Source organism: Acomys minous (assembly GCF_964271855.1).
Source record: "Acomys minous genome assembly, chromosome: 16".
Taxonomy (NCBI): Eukaryota; Metazoa; Chordata; class Mammalia; order Rodentia; family Muridae; genus Acomys; species Acomys minous.
In genome coordinates this window covers 80,386,176-80,399,594 of record NC_140498.1, presented here as the reverse complement: position 1 = coordinate 80,399,594, position 13,419 = coordinate 80,386,176, and the positions used below count along the sequence as shown (strand labels likewise).

Here is a 13,419-nt window from a genome sequence, read left to right as displayed (position 1 = left end):
CTAATAAAATAGAAGTCTGGCTGATCACTGTTGTTTCTTTTGTTACCTGCAGAACAATCCAGAACATGCCAGGTTGGGGGATGGATACACACAATGGCTTCACCAAACAGTAAACCCTCAAATTCTCTAGAGACAGAAGAGATGATCTCTTTCCCTCTCTCTCCTCCCTCCCTCCCCCTTCTCTACTCCCCCCCCCAACATCCTTTCTTCCTCCTCTTCCTCCCTCTCTCCCCACAACTAATCTCTGCTGTGACATCAAGTAGACAGGGGTTGTCTACCAAGCCAGGTGACAGGCCCTATAAGGCTTATCTAGCTGGGTGAAATAACAGATGGTGCGACTCAAAGTTCTCAGGCACCGGGGTGGGGCGGGGAGGGGGGGCACTGCCATGATGGGAGATCCCTATCTCAATAAATATTTACCCAGCTCCTGAAATATGCACCAGCAGGTAATGTTAGGTCACGTATCCTACACACCCGAGCACGAACCTGAAAGATTAATCCTCACCCATTTTGTACTATAACACCCACAGTGCCACATGTATGTTTGTGTCTTTGGAGCTACAACTTCAGCAAAGAAATACCAAAGTCTAATGGTGGTAGTCACTGAGATTAGCAATGGGAAAGCTATCCAGGGGCTTTTTAACATTTTCTTTCATACACCTCTGTAACACGTGTTTTTTATTTTTTATTTTATTTTATTCTAATTCATCTGTTGCCTTTGCAATAAGACAGGGTAAATTATTTAAAGCTGCAGGCACACAACACACATCACACTTTGGTAAAAGAGCTGTGACTGCCACAGCTTTTCCAAATCAGGCCTGTGAATAAACAGCTTAAGGGGAGCCGTGATCTCTGTTTGAAGGAAAGTTTACAACGGAAGGGACTCTGGCCAGCCCAGCTTGGCAAACATGGCTCTGCCAGGCCCCGCCCTTCTCCCTTACTGAGAACCATTAGATTATATTCCTAAAGCTAGCCACCAAGGTCTACAAGGTCTATTCCCTTATTTGGCCACTTCCTCCTCCTGAGGCTGACTAGCAAGGTCCAAAGTATTGAAAACCAGCAAGTAAAAGCTCCCTTTGGCTTTACCCAGTGAACATGCCCAATTAAAAATGCTTATTAATTTACTTATTCACTTTACATGCCAGTCATAGCTCCTTCCCTCTGCTCTTTACACCCTCCCTTCCCCCTCCCCCTCCCCTATTCCTTAGAAAGAGGGAAACCCTCTCCACCTACCCACCCACCCTAGCTCATCAAGTTGCACCAAGACTGAGTTCATCCTCTTCCCTTGTGGCCTGGCAAGGCAGTCCTGTCACGGGGAAGTGACAGAAAAGCAGGCAAGAGAGTCCATGTCAGAGACATCCCCTGCTCCCCTTACTAGTGGACACACAAGAAGCCTGAGCTACTCGTCGGCTACATCTGTGCAGAAGACCTAGGTACAGTCCATGCATGGTCCTTGGTTGGTGCTTCAGACTCTACAAACCCCTCTGGGCCCTGGTTAGTTGGCTCTCTTGGTCTCCCTGTGGAGCTCCTGTCACCTCCAGGTCCTTTTATCAATCCCCCCCCCCCACTTTTCCACTAGATGCCCTATGCTTCTTCACCCAGTGTTTGGATGTGAGTCTCAGCATCTGTTTCAAACTCCTGCTGGGTGGAGCCTTTCAGAGGACAACTCTGATAGGCTTCTGCCTGCAAGCATAGCAGAGTATCCTGTACAGTGTCAGGGATTGGCTCTCTTCCATGGGGTTGGTCTTGGGCGGGGCCATGGAGACTAAGGAGGATGCCCAACTAAAATTAAATACCTCATCCTTGCACAGGGCTTCCCCCTTTACCTTTATAAACTGCCATTTCCCTATGTGTCACACCTGTCTCCTCTCTATCCAGAGGCGGTCCTTTGTCCCACTACAGGACAAATTATCCTTCTCTTTCACCTTTTCCCTTCCCTTTCTCCCTCACCCTCTAGTTCTCATCTTTGTCTCTTATTCCCTGCTCTCTGTCCCTCTGGGGCAAATAAACCTCCTTTGTGCTGAGAACTTGATCTTGGGGGTCCTGAGCCAATACCAATCTCTTACAACAATAGTGTTGACGGCCATGGTCGTTACAGATTTATTACAAACTGCCCTGAGAGAGCTTAACACCCAGTGACTGAAGACATGCTTAAGATGACAGTCTAGGCATCCCTCAGGGCTGAGGGTCCCCTTAGTCAAATGAGTGTCGTGTCCCCTCTCTGACCCTCTGGGTGGATAGACAGACCTCCTGTTTCAAAACGCTGGAGAATCTATCTCCTCACTTCCCCTTCATGGCTAAGTAATTCAAACGTTCTACACCCTTCTAAAGTAAGAGAAGAGCTAAACTTAGGTGCAGTTCTTAGTGGTGTGTATTCATCTTGAGTCAGTTATAATCCATCTCAGACACAGACACACACACACACACACACACACACACACACACACACACACACAGACACACACACACACACTGATCCCTCCATTCCAAACACAGAAAGTATTCACACACGCTATCAGTCCGTTCCCTAGCTCTCAGCCCCACAACAACCACAAGATGAAAACATTCCAAAATAAAGAGCCTTCAAGATAATCTTCTGTGACATGGAAGAAAACAGAATAATGGTGACACATCTTGTCATAGAGCTGCCATGTAATGGACACACGACCTGGGCACAGGTTTTGTTTTGTTTTTTTTAGGCAGAAATTATGCCTGCCCCGCTTCAGCCAAGCCAAACCCTTCCACAGCGCTCTTCATGACTCCTCCTGGTTTTTCAGGACAAACACCTGCTCGCTATCAATGCTACCACCTGTAGAATTAGTTTGATGCCATTATACGGATAATGATAAAAATTAAAGTTTCACAGTATTTTCCAGGCAGCTTCCTCCTTTGAGGAAGTCCTCCTTTACCTGTTTGGTGAGGACCTGTGGTTCTCTCGTGACGGGAGCCAAACGGTTACCAAGCGCACATCCTATATCCAAAATAGCTGAGAGAGGCGCATACAAGCTCTTGCTGCCTCCCTCCAGGTCAAAGTAAATCAGAGGGTTGGGTGTGAATTCAAGCATATGGAACACATACTACCCGGGTCCTTTCCTCAACAGCTCTTTCATCATCCTCAATACCACTGCCATCATCACTATTAACATCATCATCATCATCATCATCACCACCACCACCATTATATCATCACTATTAACATCATCATCATCATCATCATCATCATCACCACCACCACCACCATTATATCATCACTATAACCATCATCAATATTATCACCATCATCACATTAACATCATCACCATCATGGTTATCACCATCAATGTCACCTCCATGATCACCATTAATATCATTATAATCATCCAGATCATCACCACTAACATCATCACCATCATTACCATCCTCACATGGCCACTGTTTGCACCACCACCACCATCACAGTCATTGTCATCGCCATCCCCCCATGGCCATCATCTGCAATGGCTGTGCCCACGACCTGACACCATCACCTCTCCCGCTGTCTGAGACTCACCACCACCACACCATTTGATCCTGCCAGGGCCCCGCCCCATGCCACTCGTGGGCAAGTTCTGCGGGTTCACTTTCTGCTTCACAACCCAAATGCAAACGCAACAGTTCTAACAGCCAGTGCCTGGCCAGCCGCTTGGAAAAAGATGGCATGTTTACCTCTTAACTCCATCTCTTGGTCACAGGGTGACCTTCCCTGTGGTCAAGCCACACCTCTCTCTGCGTGGGAAGCCTCAAACCAAATGCCATCCACAGAGCGCGATTTTCTTCAGAACCGCTCCGTGTGCTTCACCAACTCCAGAGTAATGAACTCTGAAATGACTTCAGTGCAGAGCAGACATCAATTTCCTAAGTGTTCTTACTCATTCTGAGGAAGACGCACACCCCCGTGCCCCTCGCCAACATCTGGAGGTCATGCTTGCCTGAAGGCTCCTTGCTCCATGTTAACTTGTAACAACACTCAGAACATAGGGAGATCTTAGCAAATACAAAACGTGACGTCAGATCAACGTTCAAACCTAGAATCTGAAGCACTAGAAAACTGGTTCCGCTACTTCTCAATGACTGGTGTTCCAGAGAGATGGCTCCCCGTGCATCTGACCTCAGGACCTTTGCACTGCCACCTCCGGGGATATTACCTTCACAAGAGCACAGACCACCTTCATGTGCTCTTCACTCCACCCCCTCAAACCAAAGACATACAACTAACACCCGATAGGCTTGCCTTGACTAAACTGCGGAACCATGAAGACCAGACGCAGCCCTTCCATGACATAGGGAGGAGGGACAGAATTTCCAAAGGGCCAAGGGCCACTTACCACCAAGCTCTGTAGCTGAGCCCTGTTTCTGGACACAATGGGAGTCTCCTCAGTGCTGGGTCTTGATCAAATCGTCTTCACGGGTGTCGGGCCATTTCTAAAGAGCAGGAAAGTGCACACATGAGCTTCAGCAGGCAGAAGTGGCTCCAGTCTAGTTTTCTGTCTCTTCCACCTTCCTCCGTACCTGAGGGGCAGGGGAGCCAGGGATGACGCTACTTTGTCTGTGTCAATACCAGCTGAGGGAGTGACTTAACTCACAGTCTTCCCAGCCTGGAACATTCTATATCCTCACCCAAATTTCCTGGGCGGCAGCTATGAAAAACCATACATCCCCAGCCTAACACTCCCCAGGAGGGTCTCGTGTAGATCAGGCTGGTTTGAACTCACTCTGCATCCAAGGATACCCTAGGACTGCAGGCATGGGCCTCCAAGCCTAGTATATGTAATGCCCAGTGACTGAACCCAGGGTCTCCTGCATGATACACAAGCAGTTTACCAACTGAGCCACATCCTCAACCCCTCCATGACCCTTGAGTAGCCCTTCAGGTTCTGGATTCTGCAAGAGAAATGTATTTAGGGCTTGCTCTTGTTTGCTTTTCCTAGGCTGTGATTAAAAAAAAAAAATGGCCAAAGGCGACTTCGGAAAGGGGTTACTTGGCTCAAACTTTCAAGTCTAGAATGAGAACAGACCCCATAGGCTCATATGTTTGGATGCTTAGTCCCTGACTGGAAGAACTGTTTGGAAAGGATTAGGAGGTGTGGCCTTGTTGGAGGAGGTGTGTCCATTGAGATGGGCTTTGAAGTTTCTTTTTCTTTTTCTTTTTCTTTTTTGTTTTTTGTTTTTGTTTTTGTTTTTGTTTTTGAGACAGGGTTTCTCTCTGCTATCTTGGCTGTCCTGGACTCACTTTGTAAACCAGGCTGGCCTCGAACTCACAGGGATCCACCTGCCTCTGCGCCACCACGCCCAGCTCGGCTTTGAGGTTTCTAAAGCCCATGCCATTCCCAGTTAGCCCTCTCTGCCTCCTGCTTGTGGATCAGATGTAAGGTCTCAGAGACTGCTCCAGAGCCATGCCTACCTGCCTACCTGCTGTCACGTTCTTCGCCATGACTGTCACAGACTCTAGCACTCTGAAACTGTAAACCCCAAATAAACTTTTTCTTTTTTAATTGTCTTGGTCATGCTGGCTTAACACAACAACAGAAGAGTAACTAAGACACCAGATGGAGAAACCACAGGACCACTTCACTTACTGTCTTGATCACAAGTTGATGCTCAGCTAGATGTCTTATAAAGCATAGGTCCACCTGCCTAGGGATGGTGCTGCCCACAGTGGACCCATTCACATCAATCATCAATCCAAATAATTTCTGACCACATGCCTACAAATCAATTTGATCAAGGATAATCTTCAGTTAAGGCTCCCTCTTCCTAGGTGACTCGATTTTGTGTCATGTTGAAAATAAAAACTAACCAGCACTAGGCTCATGACCTAAGACTGAGTTGATGGCACCCGGGTGCACAAGTCAACATGGGTGCTCTGCCCCTGCTCTTATTATCAAAACATGACTGATGTCTTCACCAGCCAGAAAATATTTCCATAGGTTCCAGAATAATAAATCAAAATTAATTAGAAAACTAACAAGCATGAGGGAGGGAATACCCACCCAGCCATCAGGTATCAATGAACAGAAATGTCTTGAGTATCACCTGTGGTCAAAAGGTCACCTTGCACTGACCTTCTGCAAGACCAGTTAACTGATTTGAGCATCCATAATTAAGGAGAGGTGGGAATGTCGCAGGTCCAGATCCCAGTTCAAATTTATCGTGGGCCATCATCTTTAGTCCCCTTATAAATGGCCATATATTACCTACGCACGTCACAGCAATTGTTGACAGATCTTTTCTTTCTACCAGCCAAAAGGCTAAGAGTGATGTCAGACAGTGACACCTGAGACACCCGAGTCCTACAGGCAGAGGTTTCCGGGCTTTGCTGTAAAGCCTACCTGATGTCTCTAGCAATGAATTTGAAGAATGACTCACTTTATGACCTCAGGAAATGGCTAGCATGCTGGGACAAACAATTTAGGGTAACCTGAGTCTTTCTTCTCAGGCCATGGTCACTCATCTTTGGCTCCAGAATAAACTAACTCTTATCCTCTTTGAGATAAGAGTTGAGTTTCTGTGTTCATACCCCAGACCCTCTGATTGAGATCAAGCTATCAAAGTATCAGTCGTTGTTTCTTTTCCCTTCTATTTTGCTAAGACAAGATTTTACAGTCCTCTAAGTGTCAAGGTGGGTGAGGTGACAACTTGAAAGGCCCTGGTTTCATCGCGGGATTCACAAGTGACCCAGGCAGAAATTATAACAGCATGACAGAACAAAGACAGCCAGGCTTCATCTCAGCCTTCAGAATTGAAAAGCTGTCTGCGTGGCAGAGATTCAATTTATTTCAATTAAGCAAGTGCTTGCCACACACCTCTGCCCTACTTGGCGGTCCCGAGACCAGTGGCTAATCAGCTACAGTCCTTTCAGGACTCAGGGCTGGCGGGGAAAGGTGGAACACTCGCGTATAATTTCAGCTCTAGTTGGAATCTAATAAGATTAGGAGGATGCGCAAGGAGGCCGTGCGGGAGGGCCGTCTAGACAGGAGACTGAGGACTGCGTTCTGGAGACATTTAATGAGAGTACTCCGGATACATTTGCGGCAGACCGAGGCTGTGAGAGGTCACCATATTAGATACAGAAACGAATCTGTCTGTGGACGTTCCTCCCAGCTCCGAAGGTGTCCTGTACGGAAACATCACCCCAGACCAGCTTCACTAGGTGCCAGCCAGAAATACCAAGTTTATTAAAGGCTAATTCACAGCAAAGGCCACCCCACCGTAGCTCCAGAAGCTTCCACAGCTCCCTGCCAGCCATCTAGACTGAGTGCATCTCTGACACCCTGCTAAACTCTCTTAAGACTTCTCTCCAGGATCAAGCAGCACCCCCAAGAATGACTCCACGTTCAAACCAAGCCTCCCACACAGATGTCTAAAACCAATGGAAAAGCCTCAAACGTAAGATTTCACGAGGTGATTCTGTGGGTGAGAGATGGCTACCATCCCTGGGACCCACATGGTGAAAGGAGAAAACCAACTCCTTAAAGCGGTCTTCCAACCTCCACCGGCAAGCCAATGCAGAAATGTGTGTGTGCAAAAAATCCCTTTGATATTACAGAGAAATGTGTGTTGGTGTTGGTGGTTAGGGGGTGATGGGGGGAAGGAGTCTGGAATTCAAATGGGCCTGCTCACAAAAATCTCAGCTGGAATTGTTGACTTTTGATATGAATCCTGGGACCCTCGTCTGAATATCCAAGTCCCTTATCCTGACCAATTGTATGCAATTCTATCCCAATTTAACGTGGCCTCAGGGAGGGGCTAGAGGATCCAGGAAAGGTCCAAGAAGGGAAGTTGGCACCACCAGATGTGGTATAGGCTGTAAGTATCAATATATGGATTGAAGGCGGCATAATCACAACCAGAGGTGATGAACTCCAGAGAAATATTTTTTGTTGTTTTTTGAGACAGAGTTTCTGTGTATAGTCCTGGCTGACCCGAAATGCACTCTGTAGACCAGGCTGGACTAGAAGTCAGAGATTCACCTGCCTCTAACTCCCAAGTGCTGGGATTAAAGGTGTGCGCCACTACTGTTGCCTCTGCTGCCACCGCCGCTGCCTTTGTCACTGCCGCAGCTGCCACCACCACTGCCATCGCCACCTGGTTAAGCTGTACGATAAAGAATTGCAATCCCTGACACTGGCTGGGTCTGCACCTACCGTGTTTCATGACAACAACTTCAGGGCTAAGTGTCGACTTGCACAAGGCAGCCACTTGACCGTGAGTGTAGGTTGTGGGGGAAATGGGTAACTCTTCATCTCTTACGGGGCCTCCTGATCTCATGGCATCTGCATTTCAGGCAGGTAATTCTCAGAGTAGACGACTGACCTATAACCCTAAAACCAGATGCTACCAGCGCTCTCCTTCCCACGTGACAGGTTTCCCCCTGAAAGACAAAAATTGTCTTTGCCAGAGAACCACTCATCTGTCATAGCGCAAAAGGGCTATTTTTTTATTCATGGAATTTGTTTAGGCCAAAAAAAAAAAAAATAGCTGTATAGGGCTAGCAGGATGGCTCTGCAGTTAAGAGCACTTGTTGCTCTTTCAAAGAACCAGGGTTTGGTTCCCAGAACTCACAATTTAAAAAAAAAAAAAAAAAAGAGGCACAGTTGTACACACTTGTAAAGCCTATACTGGAGAGACAAATGCAAGCAGCAAGGCTTATGGATTTGCCCTCTGGCCTCCACAAACACACACACAATCAATAATAACAATACATTCTTTTAAGCACAAGGCTGGGGAGATGGCTCACAAAAGAATGTAGGGAGCAGAGTTGAGATGGCCAAAGCCCACATAAATGCTTACAGCCCACCTGTATTCCCAGCACCCTGGAGCAAGCAAGCTAGCTAGCTCTGGATTCGAGTCCCTTAGCCAGCCATGTATACTGTTGCTGATTTGGTCTCCCAGTAGCTGGCAAGGTATGTTGTTCCAGTTTGGGCCTCACATCTTACTTAAAACATAAGGTAGAATAAAATAAGAAATGTAATGTCCAACAGTAATGTCCGGTCTGGACACCTGAGCCACAGGTGCAGATGCACCTACACACATGCGCACACACCACACATGCATGCACACATCACACACACATCACACATACATGCACACACATACAACATGCACACCACACATACCACATGCACACACACCACACATGCATGCGCACACTGCACACTGCACACACACACACACACACACACACACACACACACACACACACACAGAGGAATGTCCATCAAAGTGAAGCCCTCCAGTCTGACCCTCCAACTGGCAGAGATGTATCAGGACTTCCTGACTTCCTCCTAAGAATATGGTGCATCCCAGTCCCTCCTCCTCACACACACAGTCCTTGGAGATGCCACACTTTCTCAAGAAAACCATTAAGAATAAGTGTAAACAGGACGACAAAAATCATTCTAATCTACAAGTTACATGGATTTTCCCCAAACCTATGGCTTTTCTTTTTCCATTTTCAGGTGCGTGGTGTGCCTGTGTATGTATACATGTTTTACATGTGCGGGCGCATGTACGTGGGTATGTGTGTACACATGCGTGTGGAAGCTCAGGGTAGACGTCAGGAATTGTCCTCTATTGCTCTTCCACCTTATTCATTTGCCAGGGTCTTCAGTCAAACCCAGGGCGCACCAATACTGACAGCCTCGATAGCCCACTTGCTCCGGAGACCTCCTGTCTCAGCCTTCTAAGGCTGCCACGCCCACCCCACCCAGCAGTTATCTGACTTCTAGGGATCCAAACTCTGGTCCTAATGTTTGCTTGGCAAGCTATTTAGCCACTGAGCCATCTCCCCAGCCCCTAAGCCTATGTGTTATCAGAATAGTAATTCCTAGGTCCGAGGTACATATCATGATCCTGGGGGGTCTCTGCATTGAATCAAGCTTCACCGTCATGGTTCTGGTTCCTGTACGAGGGCTCGCGTCCCACCCCGCCTGGGTAGTCTGCTCACGGCTGTGAAGCGTGGGAAACTGCTCTCTGAGGCGTCCCGGGGAACTAGCCTTATTAATTCAAAAGTGGTCCAGGCGGATAACAGCCTTGAGAGGACGTGCACAGAGCTGGGCTATCACTTTCGTGACGAGCTTTAATTAACTGAGCTGCTGCGTAGGGAGATGGGAACAGAAGCCATGATTAATTGATGCGCCGTTTACTGCGGCCATCAAACGCTGAGCCACATACACAAACACGGGCCACCTGCTCAGCCCCGTAAACGGGACCACAGAGGAGCAGAGGGTTTCTTCCACCACAAGGGCGGGTCTGTTAACTTGCGTCCGCCCCACATTGACAAAATTACTCCCCTCTACTCTTCAGCCAGCGTGAGCTAACACACTAACACTGGGCACTACAAACTGAAGACGCTGTGATCCTCCTGTTCATTTCCTGATTTTATTAGCCCTCTAAACTCTTTACAGGGCTAAACCTGGTCTTCTTAGCCAGTCTGAAAACTTGAAAATCATCATCCCCAAATGGAAAACAAAGCAGAGAAAAGACCTTCTGCCCAAGATGTCTTAAGGTTGAACAGATGCTGTGTTTGAGGTGGGATGCAATGTTTGAATAAGCAAGGGCAAAGACAAGTCTTCAAAAAGCTCGGGGTTTCTAAGGAGTCGCAGCATGCAGCCTGCCACAGGGTCTACCTGGAAGGCCCTCGTTGTCCTTAGTAACACAGGAGGGTAAACACCTTCCTTGCAATCTACTCCATGAGCTGACCCCTCCAGGTCAAAGATCTCTCCTGACTGACATCAGCCTGGGCACAGATCTAGAGTGAAGTCCACAGATCGCAACCGAAATTTAAACCATCATTAGAGCCTGGAGGATTTGGAGGTGTGAGTTACACACATAAGTCTGGAAACCACCCCCCCCCCCGCCCCCGACTGGGTCAGCAATACTTCTTGCTGCCAGGCACAGCCCAGGCAGAAGCTGGGCTCTCTGTCTGCCTAGCTAAGAGGAAGCTCACTCATTCACCTGGCTCTCACAGCCCACGTAGCATGTACTTACGGGATATGGGATGAGTAGCTCCCACAGGCTGGCCGAGCCTCCCCTCCAGCACCCCAGTGTTAACAAGCCTCTTTCCAGCTCCAACCCTGGTTGCTCAGCTCTGCTCTGCGTGGCTGGAAGACTGTTTACTTATTCATGGGCAGCCCCAGGCTCGGGAGCGGCTTTATGTCAGTCAATAGAGAGGAAATTCAATCTGTAAGTGGGGGATGCTAGCACAGGGCATATCAGTCACGGTGAGTCACGCAGAGCCGCCGTGGAGCCGTGTGTATCCACAATAAGCCTTTCCTACTCTATCTTTTCTTTCCCTGGTGGGTCCCCCGACTCCACAGGGCATACAGTTCTGGAAACTTACGGATCGGTGGGCATACAAACCGCAATATCAAATCTACCTTGAATCAAAGTGTACCTCACTAAGAAGATGCTAAGGAAAATAAAAGATGGGGAGTGAGACCCCAAATTCTGTATCAATTTATCTTTAAACCTAAAACTCTATTTAATTAAGTATTTTTGTTTGTTTGTTTGTTTGTTTGTTTTTGTTTTGTTTTGTTTTGTTTGAGACAGGGTTTCTCTGTGTAGCCCTGGCTGTCCTGGAACTCACTCTGTGGACCAAGCTGGCCTCAAACTCGGCCTCTGCCCTCCAAATTGCTGGGGTTAAAGGCAACCGCCACCCTGACCCAGCTAAGTCTAGTTTTTTAAATGACTGAAATTATAACCACCGCCACCCTTTAACTGCTATAGTTCTGCAGTTAGCAAGTCGCTATGGCATTCTGGGCAGGGGCTCTCGCCTCCCTCCAACCTAGACACGTGAGGTTCATTCACTCTGTCCATGTCACACACATCACAGGGCCAGAGCTGGGACACTGTGTTCAAAGCTGTCTTCATTCCCAGGAGGCAGCCAGCTCCTCAGAAGTGCCGGAAACCATTGTTGAATTAAAGACTTTATGTCTTGTGTTTCCACTTGGCCGTGAATGACAGAGCATTAGCGAGCGAAAATTGAAAGCAAGATAAAACCTTCCCCCAGGAAAAGGAGTCAGACTGTTCCGAGCCCTAGAGAGGCATCAATAAAGTGATTCCACAGTTCTAAAGACACTTGTGGGCTGGCGAGATGGCCCAGTAGGCAAGGCGCTTGCTACACAACCCTGAAGACCTGAGTTCAAATCCCCAGAACATACATGAAAGTGGAAGGAGAGAACCAGCTTCAAAAAAAAAAAAATTGATCTTCTGGCTTATGCACACACATCATGGCACATGCACATCACATGCACAAATACACTAATCATAATAACTAATTTTTTAAAAAAACACACTTACAAGCTCCCTGTATGTCAGGAATCCTCTGCCCTCCACTGCAGTTTCCCACCTCAGGCTGTGCACAGAGACAGGTTCTGAACAGCAGGCACCATCTTCATAGCCAATACCTAACAATGGTCACCTATACACTCCAGGTGGTACATGCACCAGGACCTGTCTGGGGCTGTCTGTGTTGGTATTGAAGCTACCGCAGAAGACGGTGGGAGGGCCCCTCACTGGAATTGCCACTGTCACTCGAGAGGAGAGCTTGCAGAGCAGAGAGCTGGACACACAGGGTGATGCCTGCTTGCGTGCAGCTCCCCAGAAGCCATGCCTGGAGTTTAATTAAATGCCTCCCCACCCAGGAGCCAGCCCATCAGGATTGATCATCTTCCATGAACCTTACTTTCACTGCCACTAAAAGCCCCTGACAATCACGTGGCTCTGTCGCAGGCTAAGCCCAATTGCTTGTCTCTGGACTAAAATTCAGTGTGTGGTGTTTTATTTTGCTAACGTGAAATAATTTGGGAACTTTGGTCTTCACTTTCAGGCCTGATTGTTAACATTCCTGGTACAGTAACGGCAGCCAGCACTGTGAGCACTTACCAAAAGCCCTGTGCCCCAAGCACCTTAACTAAAGCGTCCCACGGAACCCTCAAAGGCCCATGAGGTGGGCACTGAGACTGGGTCTGTGTGTTACAGATGGAGAGCCTGAGGCACGGCTCAGAAGGAGAGGCACTGAGATTTCAGCTTGGCCAATCTAGACATATGTAGCTACACTGCTTCCCTCTTACATTGTAAGGATGCAGGTGGCTGGTATAAACCACTGAGAAAGGGGTGATTGGTCTTAGATGCCTGTGTCCAAGGGAAACTGTGTGTGTGTGTGTGTGTGTGTGTGTGTGTGTGTGTGTGTGTGTGATGTGTGTGTGTGATGTGTGTGTGTGTGATATGTGATGTATGCAAGTGTGTGATGTGTATGTGTGTGCATAAGTGGTGTGTTTGCATATATGTATGTTCACATGTGCAGTGCATGCATATGTGTATAGTGTGTGTGTGTGTATGTGTGTGTGTGTGTATATGTGTGAGTATAAGTAGAGGTCAGAAGTTGATATAGGGTCTCTT

General features: G+C 47.8%; 1 protein-coding gene across 13 annotated transcripts in view; it reads right to left on the bottom strand.

Moving 5' to 3' along the window:
* RIMBP2 (RIMS binding protein 2) overlaps positions 1 to 13,419 on the bottom strand; it is a 189,971-nt gene that overhangs the window by 130,861 nt on the left and 45,691 nt on the right. For 11 of the 13 annotated variants that reach the window (XM_084762949.1, XM_084762954.1, XM_084762951.1 and 8 more), the window contains exon 2: positions 4,344 to 4,440. The gene's annotated coding sequence lies outside the window, so the exon portion shown is untranslated. Of the gene's footprint in view, positions 1 to 4,343; positions 4,441 to 7,988; positions 8,104 to 11,007; positions 11,149 to 13,419 lie in introns of those variants that run through there. The other 2 variants (XM_084762948.1, XM_084762950.1) reach the window with 2 other exon arrangements.